The sequence below is a fragment of the Etheostoma spectabile genome, chromosome 20 (genome assembly GCF_008692095.1).
Source record: "Etheostoma spectabile isolate EspeVRDwgs_2016 chromosome 20, UIUC_Espe_1.0, whole genome shotgun sequence".
NCBI lineage: Eukaryota > Metazoa > Chordata > Actinopteri > Perciformes > Percidae > Etheostoma > Etheostoma spectabile.
Genome location: NC_045752.1, coordinates 15880033 through 15893764, shown reverse-complemented (window position 1 = coordinate 15893764; position 13732 = coordinate 15880033). Strand labels below are relative to the sequence as shown.

The 13732-nt window shown below is 39.2% G+C and overlaps 1 long non-coding RNA gene across 1 annotated transcript in view; it reads left to right on the top strand.

Annotated features, from left to right (window-relative positions):
• The window catches only part of LOC116670605 (uncharacterized), a 21575-nt gene that overhangs the window by 331 nt on the left and 7512 nt on the right, over positions 1-13732 (top strand). Inside the window, exon 2 of the long non-coding RNA XR_004327066.1 lies at positions 1148-1246. This is a non-coding gene — a long non-coding RNA (uncharacterized LOC116670605). The remainder of the gene's footprint in view (positions 1-1147; positions 1247-13732) is intronic.

The following is a 13732-nucleotide window of genomic DNA, read 5'->3' as shown; positions in this document are numbered from 1 at the left end:
TGTGTGTTAAAAGGATGTGAATATTTGTGGGTGGATCTTGTCCACACTGTGTGGCGAGGTTCATGCTTTGCTACTCTGTGGCTGTAGGGGGTGAAGTTGGGTTTTAAACTAGACCTCAAGGAAACTAAAAAATCCATTTTGGTGAAGTAATAGAGCAGGACAAAACAAAATGGGCTACTTATTTGTCTTAAATGTGTGGTGATTGAAGGATACTGGTGTTAGTGTAGGCAGAGCATTGGGCCATGGTTTCTACGAACACATTACGCACCACGCTCAGAGAGGAGCGGGTCGAGATAAAATGAAAAGTCTCTCTGCATGTTCTGCAGTGTTTAGTTTGCTGTCACATTACCCGACCCTGTATTTGTGAATACAAATATCTGAGGTGAAAGTTCTGTCACAAAAATACATTGTTGCATATCATTTCACATTTTTAAGTGGGTATATGGAAATCCTGGAGATTTCTTAGTGTGTATACTGTGTACACCTTCGTCTCTCGTAGACTACACCACTGGAGTTCCTACTAGCTTTTTCATAGCATTATCACCACCCTGATGTAGACTGAAAAGTCATGTCAAATAGATTGATGCCTAAATTTGCTAACACTGCAAATTTAAGACCGCCGGGTATGTTAAGAAGGCCTGTACTATTTTTAATTCAAGAGTAGACCTTCCTCACAGCAGTGGACATTTTGATTTAAAGAAAACGTTTAGGTTGCTTCTTCTTTTGCTATGTCAAAATGTCAGTCTTTGCCTTCGACGACTCAAAGTTTGTGCAAAAAGCTGTCTGAATTATTTAAAAATGTCTGTTTCAAGAACTTAGGCCATGTCTTTGCTCAAGTAATTGATGGTAGCTTTGTATTCAGCTTGCTAACTGGTGTTGTATTCCTAGCTAATCATTATCACATTCTGTTAGCATGTTATGAGCAGCAAGCTAAAGTAGACAACATTTCAGCTTTAAACTAGCTAGTAAACAAAGTAAAAAGCTACTTTGGGTTTACGTAAAGGGACTCAACTGTGATATTAAAAGTTAAAGTGTTTGTCAAAGCTATAGAGACAAACAGAGGGCATGAGACCATTTAGGTCTACCTGTGAAATGAATACTTGTGTTTTCTGGCTTGGTTATAAAATATTTATCCATTTTCACACAGCCATCTCTAAAATGGAGGTCTCTACTCTGAGATTTGTGACCCAGCTGCAAGACCTTCAGTCGTCTGTCAACCTCTGAGCAGCTTCATGAAAGAAAGCAGGTGAATGAGTTCATTTTTTTCCTTTTCTTTACGACTCTTATCACTGTTGTAGCAATGAAGTGTAAATCCACCAATGTGCTGTATTTGCCTCAGGGAGAAACTGCCAATGTTTTTTTTTTTTTTCATCCTTTGAACTGATGGCCTCTGGCATGAACAGCATACACAATCATGGCCTGCTGTATGTCTAAAATGATGAACTATGCTAGTCTTTGCAGTCTCTTGGACCTCATTCCTTGCATTCCCTTTGTTTTCCTTTAGTAGTTGCGGTTGGCTTTCTATTTAATTTTCTAATTTCACCATGTCCCCCGCTGCTTGAATTTTACTTTGTAAGAGCTACAACCCTTTTCTTGTTTCTCCATTATTTGATTTTTTTTTAAATTTTTTTTTTTAAATTTTTTTCTGTTTATGCTGTGGGAGACTGATGGCCTAATTGTCATGGCTGGACAACTAATTTCCTCAGATATTTACCTTCTAGCACACACAGGCATCCCTGGTTGATGCAAGCTAGATACTGTGAAATGGTCCATGAATTTTGATTTGAGTGTGCGTGCGTGCATGGCTGGACATGTATGCATGCTGGTCTGCCTGTTTGACAGCTCATATTATTGGCTGTGAATGAATGCATTTCAGAGACTTTTTTGTGCGGGCGTGTGCGTGTGTGTGTGTGTGTGTGTGTGTGTGTGTGTGTGCGTGCGTGTGTGTGTGGGGACAGATTGCATATGTATTGCATGAGTTCTGTGCAGTTTGAAGTGTGGGCCTGTTTTTTTGTTTTTTTTTTGACAGGTACTACATTATTGGCTGTGAATAAAAGTTGGAAAAGGATTTGTGCGTGTGCAGGAGAAGAGAAACCATTTATGTTAAATTTTCACAGTAAAGGATGAGATCATTGCTTTTTACATGGCATTTTGTTTGGCTGAAAGATTGTTGAAATAAAATTGTACATAGAATTGTAATCTTAAAGCAATAGTAAAGTCAAACTTGTGATTTAAAAACTAAACAAACTAATTGGGTATTTGTGTATGTTTTTCCTTCATCTGCCAGAAATGTTAATATCTGTTGATTGCTCCCCACATCATCTTTATTTCTTGGTTTAAACATCCGGTTTCAGAAGCTGAAAAAGTTCCAAATATGAAACACTGCTGTACCCTGGGGGTCGTCTTTGAGAGTCTTTGTGTGTGTTGGTAAAACTAGTCATATAATTGAAATAAATGGTTGCTCTTGACCGGTGAGATGCTAACACTGTGGGTGAAAGGCTTTTGGCCCTTTGGCACCAGCGTGACACAATGAAGACAGAGCATTTAGCATTTCTGTTGGTCCCTTTGGCCTAGCATTACAATTTCACACTCCCACACTGATCTTTGGCCCTCAGCACATAAGGTGGTTGGGGCAGAGCCATCAGTCATGTCCCTGATGATCAGAGCTCTTTATGAAGATGGATACCAGTGGATTGGCCATCTTTACACAGCTGCTTTCTGTTTTTGTCAATATCTGAAAGCATTTCTTTCACTTTCTTTACAGATGTATACATACATGGGTATATTTAGGAATGTACTGTGTAGTTTTAGCTTGGTGTGCACGGCTATTCAGCAGGATCTTAGGATGAACAGTGTTCACTAGTAATGTCCAAATGAATTTTTATGAACCATCAGTTGTTGACCCAACTAGAAGGTGCTCTTGGTTTAAAGGAGGCTCAAGGAATGGCAATTTGGTGTGCTTTCAACCCTTTGAACAGAGAGCGCCATCTACTAGGCTCAGAAAATGAGAAAAATGCTTCGTAAAGTTATGTTTGGACATCACTAGTGTCAACCCAACATCTATTTTCAGCTGCTATTAATTAAAGACATGTACAGATATTATAAGAAATTTACAGTATGGCTGTGCGCTTATTGCTAAAGCAACCCTATCTCCTAACATATTCCATTTCCAACAAAACTGCATTCTCAATTAGGTTTTGAAGGAAACACAATTTCGTGCAACCGACAAACGTAAGACGGTCACCATTTTAAAGACACGGTTAACGTAACAAAAATACTTGTTAGGTTTAGGCAGATGATGTTTTATGTTAATAGAAGTATATTTGTTATGTAAATTAAGGTATTAAGTTAAGTCCAGAAAGGACACAAACATTGGTTACCTGGTGAAATACCTGTTTGTTTGACACATCTATCCACCACAACTTCCTCCCAACATCGCTGACTTTGACTCGATTAGAAGCTCAGATGGGCCAATCTGGAATATTTCCCCTTTTGAGGTCATAAGGGGCAAAGTTACCTCCCCTTCCTCTGCCCGCCCAGAGAATTTGGCCCACCCATGAGAGAGAGACATCATGGCTTTCAAACGTTCAAAAGTGGCAGTTGGCCAAGCCCCCCTCCTCCTCCTCCTCAAAAGCTACTGACTCAGAAATGGCACATACTAAGGAAAGCTCATTGTGGGACTGCTTCTAGTGGCTGTAATTTTGCACCAGGACTGATTTTTGGGAAAGAGGCTTCCAATACAGTATTAGGGAAGCACTAAGGTCTATATAAAAGCATCATGTCATCGGACCTTTAAGAATGTGTTCCCCGTGTTTTAAACAGCGACCATAGTGGAACATCAGTTTGATGCCTCGGACTACCCAGTGCGTTGACAAGTGAGTATGTGACCAGTTAGGATGAGAATGATTTGGACAGGGACTTGGAAAGGATTATCCTTTCTCTCAGTGATGGATTGCACATACACACATATACTTGGACATGGGAATGCACGCATGCGCACACACACACACCTTTTATTGTGGCCTGTTGTGTGTGAATTGATGTTCCGTATAAGATAAAATGGGCTCCTCGAGGTAGAAACAGATTCACTTAATTTCTCTCTCTTGTCCCCCTGTGTGATGTAAGAGTGTGTGTGTGTGTGTGTGTGTGTTAAGAGTGAGTAGGTGTTGGAGCTATGGACGAAATCTATCAGCTAGATATCAGCTCAGTGATTTTCCTCGTCTGCTTTTTCACTGTCTAATCCACCCCATATTCCTTCTCTTTATTTCCTTTTTTTGTTTTCTTTCATTACATCCTCCAACACACTTCATCTTGTCATCCCTCTCTCTCTCCAACTTATTCTCCTCTTCCTTCTCTCCTTTTTCAAAGGCTAACCTACCCTTCTGTCCATGCTGCCCCTCACTTCCTCTCCTGTCATCCTCCTTTATTCCAGTTATCTTTTTTTTTTTTTTAATCCTCCTATCTGCCCTCTTTTTCATTCTCTTCTCATCTCTGCCTACCAAAGCCACTGAAATACCATGTGTCACTTTCTTCTTCACTTCCTGATAATCCAGTCCTCTACCTCTCTGTCTGGCCCTCTTCTTCATCATCCTTAATGCTTTGTCTCTTTTTCTCTCTCTCATCTCATCTTTTTTACATCAGTCTCTATCTCTTATTTTACTCACCCTTTAAAGCTAATAATCTGCAGCATTGCCATGAAGGTATCCATCGTCTTACCTTAATATTTCTTGCTCTATCCTCCTTTTTTCCTCCATTCTTTTTTTTCCTTCATTATTTTTTTTCCTTCTGCCACTTGACTGCACTTTGCTGCCAGCTGTTGCAGTTAAAATCTTTTCTTACCATTAGCTACCAGCTTTCTCACATTTCCTCGTCTCACCTACATTTACCCTCAATCTATCACATCTCTCATCCATCTTCCTCTCCTCTTTAGACACCTCTCCACCTGTTACTACCATGTGTATTGTAAAGTATAATGAATGATCTAGATCTCATTTACACTTGACATTAAAGCTACAATAGGCTCCACATGTATATTCAAATATGGCTGTCTTACCAGGGTAAATCACAAAGTGCAGCTACAACAGGAAAGAACTGCCTGATCTCAGAAATTTGTGAAATGACCGCGAGCCAAAATAGATTGGCGTGAATTTTAATATACTGAAGTTTAACTTATGCACACAAACACCCAATCACATTCAAGCAGTAGCCATGGCGGTGGCGACAGTAATGATTTGAGTGTGTTACAACCAATTGATCAATCTTTTGATTGCTCTTAGCAACTCAGATAATGCTCATTCATTCAGTCATTCATTCATTCTCTGATAAACAAGCTGATGTCATGCTAATCAGTGAATTCATAAATTTATCTTAAATTGTACATGCCAGGGCTACAATATTTGAGAGATATGCTTATATTAGTATGATGTATTTAAGAGAATGAGGTGACATTACAGAAAATAACACTTTTCTCCACCATCAAAAGATGCCATGGTTTCCAGCCAGGGGCCTTCTTGGCATGACATATGCCTCTATCCCCTCCTTTTCTGCCTGCCTTTTATACTATCAGCTATCCATAAAAATAAAGGCAAAATGCCTCAATATATCTGTCATGTTGTGCAGCTTTAAAATATATAAATTTATCATACAGTACATGCTGACATTAATATTAACATCTTCTCATTGTCCTCAACCCCTCCTCCCATCTCATCTTAACTTGTGTCAAGCTTCAGTGACAAATGATACAAATCTAACAGATAATGATAAGGCACATAAGATGAAGTCAGCTGTGGTTGAACAGCTGATTTTAATCTATGGGAGAGTGAAGGTGAAGAGCAAAAGGAGGTCTGCTTCAGCATTATCATTCATTTGGATTCATGTTTCTGGCCACCTGATACATGGGAGTTCAATATTTTCTTTTTTAGCTCTAGTTGTCTATCAAATCCTTATGGGAATATCTGGCTCTGTTTAACTGCTAAATGCTCCACGGTCTGTCAGGGATGCTGGAAGCCAGTCAGAGTAAAGTAAATGACATCATACTAAATGCTGTAGGACTTTATTTATTTATTAATTACTTTAGCTAAATGAGACTTTAGTCAGGTTTTCATTGAGTGTAGCAGTGCTGGCAGTATTGTAAAATAATGAAAGTCATAAACCTCTATAAATCAATAACTAATAAGTGTAAAGATGTGCATGTGCACACTATTAAGAATCAGGCAGCATCAGTGAAAGTACCTGTGTGGATGAATTGGGTCCTGCTCACCATGAACAGCCGGGACCATTTATGTGTTATGCAGTTCACTTTAATGCAAATGTTTATAATCTAATCTGTGAGATATACTGTATAGGTGGCACCCTTTATAATGGTGGTCACCACTCATAATACATGCCCACCTCATTCTCTGCTTAGTCCAAACCAATTGTTTTGTGTTGCTGCTGGAAGATGCACCATGTTTACAGTCAGTCAGTCAGTCTTGTAGAAAGTACTTGAAAGCAATACTTAAATATAAGTAGTAAGTATTTTAACAGAAAATTGCTTTGATAAAAGTTAGTTTCCTTTTTAGAATATGACTTATGTAAAAGTCTTAAGTATCTGATATTTACTGTACTTGTCAATCAAAAGTAATTTTCTGAAATAAAATGTACTTTGATTATGAACTTTATGGCCAAATGTATGTAACGTTATCTTCATCACCACTGTCGTTGCTCATCGTCTGTAAAATTTACGTCCCCAAACTTCACACACATCACACACACCTCATCAAAATGTGTACTTTAACTCTTGGCAATACCACCGTTACGGATTAAAAAACCTCAATCTTTCAGAGACCAAAATTGTTGCACGTATAATGAATGCCACTTTGTGCCCACCTGTTAAATCTTTTACATTTGGTCTTCTAAGTTCTCATTTTCCTCAAATGAACGGAAGTGTTATGTTCAAAAAGGCAGATTTAGATTTGGTTGATCGTTGCTGGTGATCATGGAATGAAAGAAACAAGAATCCTGCACCAGCAGTGTCAATAATCTCTTTAGGAAACCTTCATGCTAAGGAAGGTAAAACTGGGGAAAGGGTGATTCATCATGAAGCAGAAAGGGTTGTCAAATAACTTGAATTGCGAGTTTATGTTAAATTTAAATGGTTTTGACTTTCCACTGTTATTCCATGACTCAGAGAAAATGATTCTGCAATATTTGGATGTGACATTTTGACATGTTACAGCGGAAAAGCATAGCTAATACCATTAATAGTGACTGTACCATGGCCCTGTATTGTTCATGATTTCTCACTGTGAACTGTGACTCACGCTCTTACTAAGTAATTTTACTTTTGCTTGAGTCACACGCCTTTTTAGTACGGTAACGGTACCTTTACTTAAAGGTACATGTAAAACGACTAATCTCATGCTATATATTTTGTTGTTTTGTGTACGTAAAATATCCCCCAATGTTTCCAACAATGTTCAATATTTTTTTCAAGGTAAGAGGAGAAACAAGCTGAGCAAACGTTAGCAGCGGTTCTGCTCGCAGCCCTTTCGCCAATGAGCCAACAGCATCGGAGAAACACTGATTTATAAAGTGAAACTGCTTTTATTGAGTTTTTACTGGTTTTACCATTTGTTTTGGAGAGGAGGGGACCTCTGCGGATAATCCGACTATGGGTAACGAACACTGAAGGAATCCTAACCTGGAAAAGCTGACTGCAAGACAACTGGGATGTATGTAGACACTGACACTGATCCCACACCACTACCCAACATCACCGAACCGCGTCTTATGTTTGGTAGAAAGTTACATATTGTGCGTTTATGTACATTATTCTAGTATTCTTTCCATCCATTGGCCTTTAACCTGGTAGAGCTGTGTCTCAAAGTTAATAATGCTGTCAGCACTTATGTGTCAGAAGTAAAATGTGTGCTCTCAGAGTTGGGCACAATGTACCACAATAATCTAAATAGCTCATGTGTGTAATGGAAACCGCAAATTGAACATTTCCAGCCATTTAAAAATGCATTAACTCAAATGTGATGCAAATGGCATTTATTATTGCAGTTATTCTAGGTTCTATAACGCTTAGTCCTAATGTGTTATTGGAAGAAAAAATGTCTTGTGCTTCAGAATAGAAAACTGTCTGAAATGGAGGGCATTCATGCACTTCCTGTCTGTCATTACACAAAGCAGTTGCCTTACTTGCATCTGACCCTTTATAGCCAATCAACCACTTTTGTGTCAGTTATAAAATTCAGCTTTGTGTGTATTTGAACAGATTCCAAAAAACTAAAGTAATATCATACAAAAGGGACCTTTGTGGCAGTAGCTCTTACAAATATGTAATAAAATCGCAGCATTCGTTGCTATTTGAGTTGCTTGTATTGGGGTCGGTGTAAACGTTGTGGCTGTGGCTGCAGAAGCCGGAAGACCTTGGTCACTAATTTCATATTCTGTTTTCCAAAATAAGATCTTCAGCTTGGTCCCTTGGGCACTGGACTCCGTACTTTGACACTGCACTGTGTGCTTTAGAAAATAGTTTAGTAAATAAATCCACGTTTTAATTTTGTCCAATACTACGGATGTGGTGATTTTGCTGTCTGCAACTCTATACGGAGATCTCACTTCCAGTAATTGTGTAATGCTCCCAGGTGAAAACTCAGTAATTGTGACTGCAATAAGCCTCTGTTTCATTGCTTTTTAGATGGTACTGCATGGTTCAATAGTGCTTTTGTTCTGTTATAGACAATAAATGTGTCAAGCAAGCAGTGGAAATTAGCTGCCTGTTTCAGCCTAAAAAAACGATAATGAGAGCGGTAAGACTGAACCAAATGGTAAACTCATGGCCCGGAAAACTGAAACAAAGAGATTGGAACGTTTTAAAGGGGAATGTCTGTGTGCCGTTCACTGAAAAAAATTAGTGACCAAATGTTGTTGTGTACCTTGCATGTACTGCTTGCTTCTCCATCGTATGTTTTGCTCAGTTGACGGATTATAATAAAGTTGATCTTTCCTTTGATTTTTTTCCATTGTAATCTTGTAAACTTACAAGTGCAATCTCTCTTATCAAACAGCATGCTGCACACACATTTATGCAGACAAACTAAAACAAACTAAACTCTTGACAAAGAAAAAGGCAATTAAACATCAAAGTAGTAGAATCTTGTGTGAACTATGAGTATTTAACTAATTTAAAGCATCAGTAAAAAAAAAAAGTGTATACACCTTGAGGACATCTGAGTAATGAAAAGCACCTCCTCCACTGCTCTGTACCTCCTTTTTATGACGCTTGTGCGAAATATAAATTCTGTAAAATGAGTTCATTAATTGCTTTCAGTTGTTCTTCTCCTCAAAGTTAACCTCTGCTGTAGCGGCGTGAGGAAGTTGACTGACGGATTCAATCTTCAGATCCTAGATTAGTCTCTCATCCTCCTTCCAGTCTTTAATTATGTGGCGAGTGAGACTTTATTGGTGTGGAGAGCCTTTTTGGCCGGCTCAATGACCAGACCCAAGGAAGACACCGGCAACGCCACCCGGGGAATTTCACCCCAAGAATAGGATTGGACTAGCTAGATAATTGAACCACCAAAATACACAAAAAGCACACAGGTTCGACTTATGCACAAAGCCAGTGACGTGGTTCCATTAAAAACAATGGTTTTATTTTGACAATCATTAAAATTGTCAAGTATAAAATACTATCAAATCATATCAAAATGTGGGTGATGAGTGCTGAGGTTTTAAAGGGGAGGGACTGGGTCAAGGGGTGCGGGAGCTCAGGGAAGGATCACCCCAATCACACGTGAAGACACACCCATCCATGCACACACACGGTGGTAAAAACTCAAAATAAACCAAAAAGGGGGAACACAGTTCACAGGAGGGAGACACCACCGCCGCCAGCACTCAGCAACTGTGGGACATAGAACACTTGATTATTGGGGGGGGGAATAAATCAATAAACCAAAAATAATTGAAAACCACTTCAATCTAAGGCAATTTAGGTAGCCAAAAAGTGGCTGATAGCAGCTTAGAACCAAACAAAAAGAAACTAAATACAACAATTAAACCATAAAGTTTCAACAGAAATGAAACCAAAACAAAACAGAAATTAACCAAAAAATCATTTAATCCTAATATACCTAAAGAAACCTATAAACAGAGACACCAGTCACCACACACATTAATAAACAAGTTAGCGTTGATGCTGCCAGAGGATCAATTATTTTAGAAGTGGAGAGTGATTCTTCATTGAAAGAAGGGCAAAGAACGGCACTAAAGACTTTTCTCGATGGAATAGATCTGAATCAACTGACTCTGGCTGGAGTTTTATAGACCGATGGTTCATCCAATCACCTGCCAAGTATTTCTTTTAAATGTCTGCCCTTTTCCAAAATGGATTTAAATGACTGCCAATGCTTTTCAGATGATCCTGTGTAACAAACCATGTGGTGCGTCAGGTCAGCTACAACACTGCTTTAAAATAGCAACACAAGAGAACTCTTTTTTATATATCTCACATTTACCTGGATGATCTAAATTGTCAATGTTTGCTTTTAAAATTAAATTTGCAGAGGTCTAAAAGTCCCTAATCTAGTGATAAAATAGCCAAGTTTGCAACATTGGTCATGTGTAATGACTTCCTAGAGTTTCAATTTGACACAGTCTTACATCATATTTCCTTGATGATCTAGGGTTAATGGATTATTTTCATTGATAAATCGTTTGACCTATAGCATGTCAGAAAATAGTAAACAATGCCAATCACAATTTTCAAAAAGCCACAGTGACATCTTCAAAAGTCAGTTTTTTGTCTCTTTTGTCCGACCATATGTCCAGTCCTCAGATATCCAATCAGCCAAGATGGGAGACTTAAGAAAATGAACAATTAATAGATATCAAAAAAGTCACTGTTTAATTCTATAGGTCGACTATATTCTCATAGAGAATTGAAACAAAGTCACAATTCTATGCTTGCTGATTACTCGTGCAAATGCTGCGAATACATGCTTAAGTGTGTTTGTTTGGGTTTAAGTTTGACGTGGTGTACTGTGTGTATGCATTTCCATATACTTATCTCTGGTATAGCATGGCAGTGTTTGTGTTACTTTTTTATAGATGGTGAATATTTAGTTGATCGTAAATCAAATTCAAAAAAGGTTGCAAACTCCCCAAGCAGAACAAAAGAGAATTGAGTTCAGCCGGGTCTAGCAGAAAAAAATAACTGTATAAAGATGCAGTCGTATGAATCAATCGGACTTTTTAGCATTTTGCTGACTCATGCTTTGGCCTGCCTTAGAAGCAGCACAGAAAACTATTAAACCAATCCCGCACTGGAAAACGACTATCTCAAATGATTAACAAGAACAATAATAATAATATGTATGTGCCAAAAATATAATTTTCCACACCAAGTTTGGAGTTTTGAAAAACAGCAAAACCTATGAAATCAACAAAGGAATGAAAACACATCAGTTTTTTTTCATATCCATGTGGGGAAAAAAAACCTTTTCCAAAACTGTTAAAAATTATTGTTAAAAATTTAACTTTTTATTGCGTGACGTTATGGTTTAGGCCCAAACTTTAGGCCACATCACTGTTACCTCTAGTGACCCCGACCTCCTTCCTACGCAAATTTCTATCCCCATAACAATGTGACCTGACTGCTCCCTTTTCTCCCGTCAAAGAATTATTAAGATTAGAAAAATGAAAAGGCGATGACTGCGTTTCCGTAACGATCAGCAACATGCATACTAACATAGTGTGCTGTACGTTTCCTTAGTCAGTGTGCTTCAGTTACTCAGCTCTGTCCCTCATTTGTCTTTGTCCTCAATCTCACTGCTCCATCTCTTCTAGCTGTAATGACATCATCCATAAATGTAGTGTGACACTTCAGGGGACAAATGTGCTATGTGAGTGGTATTGTGTGCCAAGTATGTGCGTGTATTGGCTATCGTGTGTTTTCAGTAATGTTAACACTGCAGCAGACAGATAAACCCTCTGACTCCCTAGTTCATTATAATGACAAACAGCTCTGGATTGTGTGTGTCCCCGCGTGTAGGTGAGTGTGACTCTAACGTTATATTTCTGTGAAAGTAAACACCCAAATGCAGACGCCACACTCATCCCCACATTTCTTGATGTGCATTTGTAACTACAGCCTTTTTCTCCGTTTGTATCTGTGAACACTTAACAATGGCATGCTAATATAGCATGTTTGTGCAAGCATTAGGATGATTGCACATACCAAAATAAAAACCTCATACACACACATGCAAGATGTGTGCAGGAAAGAGAGAGGGTAAGGGAACTTAAAAAATAGGACATAGTATAAAACATTTAACATTATTTTCCGTATCCATTTAAATCAAGCTTCTCCACCCATCTGTCCTTTTTCCTGCTAGCCTGGTCCTCCCAGACTCTCGTACATTTCATTTGTACAGAGAGTCTGGCCACTCTCAATTGACAAGTGTTAACTTCCTTGAAGGCGGGTACTCTGAAGTTTAAAACTATTGGATCTGCCCAGAGCCACTCTGGATCTGTCACAACCAATCGCTAACGTTTGGTGGTGAAGTACATGTTATGCACAGGTGCAACAAGAGGTGAGACCGACGAGGCCTACGGACAAGGCTTGTATTTAGCATTAGTATCACTAGCGTTAGCCTAAGCCAAATCAAACTTTTCCCAAACCCCCGCGGGGAGGAAACCCGTTCTTACTGCAACGCGTAAAACATGGACGTTCGGGCAGTGGCTGTCCACGTCTGCAATGAAAAAGGCACCCTTTCGGCGTGTGTGTGTAGAACATATTGGGGAGAGCAGCATCTAGATGGGGTTTAGCGAGTTGTATGTAAGGGGGAAATTCCTCACAGGGAGATTGGTCGTGGTGGTGGATGGGTCAAACACAGGACTTTAACCCAGGAGAACGGGGTCCCTTCCAGAACTACAACTCTCGCGACTGAGACCTAGCAGCTGAACTGCTGCACTTTGTTAACTCACTCTGAATCAGATGGATTTTTTTTATCCTGAAGGAAATTTGTCTTGGACAAACAAATGTGCCGTTTAAAGAATTCAACACAACATAGTGCTTAATACACACGTACATAAAGTACACATACATGCTCACGTTGCATGCAGAGACTGCCACTAGCCAAGAAAATTGCACACTGCCCATTGTCCGTGCAACACATCATAATAGTCATCATATGTGCAGTAAGGGTAAGCCTCCTGATCAACATAAAATCCTGGTTAAGTAAACATGTACAGTACGTGTGTGTGTGTTTAAGATAAAAGCAGCTTTGCAGTGGCTTAGGCTGGCTTGCCATTCAGGGCTTTGTTGTACAGGGGGACAAATTCAATTTTATTCATAGTATCAAATCATAAGAAGAGTTATCTTAAGGCGCTTTAAAGAGAGTAGGTCTAGACCACACTATAGTTTACAAAGACCAACAATTCCAGTAATTCCCCCAAGAGCAAGCATTTGTGTGGTGAGGGCACTGCACGGCGTAACAGAGCATAGCAAGGTGTAGCAGGGGATAGAAGGGCGTAGCAGGTCACTGCAGGGTGTAGCAGGGCGCCTGGCAGGACCACAGTGACAGCTGCAGCTATGATTTAGGTGCCACCCTAATCGAGGGAAAGCTACGGGTCGAGAAAAAATAAGGGCTCCATGGAATAAACTCCCCAGAGAAAATTAGTTTGGGGAAAACTGCAGTGCATGGTCATGTGACATGTCAAGATAATCTTTGTTTAAAAA